Genomic DNA, 3,746 nt, shown 5'->3' with positions numbered 1-3,746 from the left:
CTAAATGGAATGAGGGTGAGATATCCTGAATGCAATCCTAGAAGAGAAAAAGGTAAGTCTACGAAAATTTGAAAAAAGTGTGGGTTATAGTTAATAATCAGGTGTCAACACTAGTTCATTAACTGTAAAAATGTACCCTAATGACATGAAACTGTAATAAGAGAGGAAACTGAGTCTGGGCTAGTTGTGAAATCCTGCACTATTCTTGCAAATTTTCTATAAATCTGAAACAATTTTAAAATGAAAATGTATTAAACAAATTTTTATTTTTTTCTAACACATATTATTTTTAAACTGTCCTACCAGTAATTACTATTAATTTCCCCTGTCACCTAGTTGTACTGTTTCATCTTGTTAAATAGAATTTATAACAGAGAGAAGTAAATTACCCAGGATAGTAGAAAATTTCCAATAACACCAATTTTACATATTTTATGTTAAATTAAGAATGCACATGTGTATAATCATTTATTATATATTATGTTATTTGGGAGTTTTTGTTTTTTTTCTTTTGGCTGCAGTCATTTTACTGGTATGGCTGTATCCTGAGTCACTTTCTAAGAAGTCACTCACCAGAGATGTCTGTCAGGACTCAGAAGTGAGTCTACATGTCATTTCATGGCTGAACATATTCAAACAGCCCATTTATAAAATAAAAATAAAATAACTAATAATTCATTGTGACTGGTTCATTTATTCCAAGAATGCTTTTAAAAAATTTTGTTTCCATGCTTACATTTCATACTAATGGAACAAAATCAAATTATGTGCCAACTCAAATATTACATTAGAATAATGAGAACTGAGTTGTGACCACAAAAATTCACTGTTTCATCCTGATATTTTCTAATCAGAAGTGTTTTTTAAAATATTCAGGGCTTCCCTTGTGGCGCAGTGATTGGGAGTCTGCCTGCCGGTGCAGGGGACACGTGTTCGTGCCCCGGTCCGCGAGGATCCTACATGCCACGGAGCGGCTGGACCCGAGAGCCATGGCCGCTGAGCATGCTCTTCCGGAGGCTGTGCTCCGCAACGGGAGAGGCCACAGCAGTGGGAGGCCCGCGTACCGCAAAAAGAAAAAAAAAAATTCAAACTCCGTTCCTAGGGGATAGCTGAAAGTGACAATATCAGAAAGCCCAAATGGCACACAAACTTGCAAGTGATTGTAGATGTTGCCATATAATGTGCCAGAAATAAATTGCCTCTTAGAAGATTACATAACATTACTTGAAGCTCAAACCCTGGAATGCTTCCCAATTTTGTCAGACTTACATGTTATTGTAATGTCTATATCCATTTAGCTCATGAGGTAGGTAAAGATAAAAAGTGATCTGTTCTTATGTGTTTAATACAGTTTAAAAAAGTACCTAATGCTCCTAAGAAATCAGATTAGATCTGGAATACAGATGAAAATATGAAATGAAAGTACTTTGCTTTGTACAAGAGCAGTAGCCCACCATGTACAAATATGTCAGATGACAATGTACCTTCATGTTAAAAAAGAAAAAATGCCATCACTGCAAAAGAAAGCTTTATTGATTGTACTGAAGTAAAAGGAAAAACTAGATATGATATACCTCAGCTAATTACGAGTATATTGGGAAAAGATAATGTTGACATAAAAATGCTCATGCTCACAGATATTATACAGGTGTAACTGTGGCACATGTACGAAGACGTAGAAGCCATGTTCCTCCACTGAGCGTGACGATGCCAAAATTGTGACCTGCTCATTTCTTAACCTTAATGGACAAAATTTCTGCTCCCACAATTTAACATATGACCTTTAGAATGCTGTATAACGAGACGATGTGATATTTTAATGTCTGTTCTAAGTAGTATTTTAAACACACATAAGTCTATCCAACTGTCAGTCAGAAAGATCAGATACAATCAGCTATCATTCTATGCAAATGAATGGCATGTAGCAAATATTCATATATGTGTGCAGCTATATAAACCATGTTAGCATATATGAATAAAATCAACTATGTTATATTAATATTGAATGTAAAATCATATTAACAAATGCACTGTGGTGAAATAAGAAGCATCTAGGTATAAATAGATTACAAATTTTTATGCAGTTTTCACAATGGGATAATATTGTGAGCAAAGTGGAAATTGTAAAGAAAGTCGTCCAAGAAAAACATCTTGACTATAGGAAAAATCGCATGCTTATTATAAGGCCTCTCCCCTTGTTTACAACCAATGTCAGAAAGTAACCTTGAACTAGGTTAGGAGAATAAAAACTTTAACAAGACATAGGAATACTCTTTCTGTTGTAGAAAATAAACCAAAATAAAAAGTAAATGAATAAGCTACGAAGATTCTACAGATAGAAATATCAATTCTTATGGGAAAGAGGCTGAAAATAAATAAGATTATAGATATCCTAATTTCACCTTTTGAATGGAGCTATACAACATTAAGCTAAAAACCTTCATATTCTCTATTAGCAGAAAATTTATTTGCTATGAATGTATTTAATTTCCAAAAAGCAGCCCCTGTCTTAGCTTTTAAGTATTCTGTTGAAGTTTTAAGTTTTAATATATTTCATCTTAAATGGTCTTATGAAGTATGCAATGGTTGGTATTTTAAAAATCGTCACTGTGCCTGGAAATTCTAAAAGTGATTCACGATTTTTTAAATTACATTCTTATAAAAATTTGGTATTGACATGAATATTATGACTTTTAATAATACTAGTCACATTGGAATATTGCAGAAGATTTTTCAATGAGCTTATGTGTATAAATATTTAAGACTGTCACTGTATTATGAGAAAATTACAAACACAACAATATTTTGACTTGAAAACTACTTAAAAACTACATCTTAAATATTGCTCATTGTGGGGCTTCCCTGGTGGTGCAGTGGTTAAGAATCCACCCCCCAATGCAGAGGACACGGGTTTGAGCCCGGGTCAGGGTAGATCCTACATACAGCGGAACAACTATGTCCGTGAGCCACAACTACTGAACCTGCACTCTAAGCCTGCGAGCCACAACTATTGAAGCCCACGCACCTAGAGTCCGTGCTCTGCAACAAGAGAAGCCACCGCAATGAGAAGCCACGCGCCACAACAAAGAGTGGCCCCCGCTCGCCACAACTAGAGAAAGCCCATGCAACAACGAAGACCCAATGCACTCAAAAATATAATAAGTTAAATAAATTTAAAAAAGAATTATTTGTAAAAATAAATAAATAATAAATATTGGTGACGTAAAGAAAATAGCACAACATGAAACTTGTGAGTTAAGTTTTATTGGGGGCAAAATAAAGACTATATCCTGGGAGACAGAATCTCAGATGGCTCCAAGAAACTGTTCCAAAGAGGCAGGGGGAAGGCCAGTATATATGTAATTTTGGTGAAGGGGGAGTACACGCAATCGAGCACATATAATTTTTGCAGAAGGTTTCTGCTCGTCCCATGCAGGCTCCGGCTAGTGACGTCACCATGAAGGATTTCAGTGCTTCTCTAGACACGAGGAGATACAAGAACTGGGCTCATAAAATCAGCTCCTGAAAGTATCTAACTCTCTGAAGAGCTGTCCTGCCAGCTTTCCCCGAGCACAGAGCACGTTATTTCCGCTCTCCACCCTGAACTCCTTTCAGGGGGTGTTGAAGGTCAGCGGCTGCAACAGCTGCACCAGCACCTGATTTAATCCTTGTCGAGGTAGAAGGCAAGTGCCGATCCATAGCTGACAATACGCTCCAAATAATTTTATTCTTTTAAGATGGAAAAG

Source organism: Stenella coeruleoalba, assembly GCF_951394435.1.
Source record: "Stenella coeruleoalba genome assembly, chromosome: 21".
Lineage (NCBI taxonomy): Eukaryota > Metazoa > Chordata > Mammalia > Artiodactyla > Delphinidae > Stenella > Stenella coeruleoalba.
Note: the sequence above shows the minus strand (reverse complement) of the source record.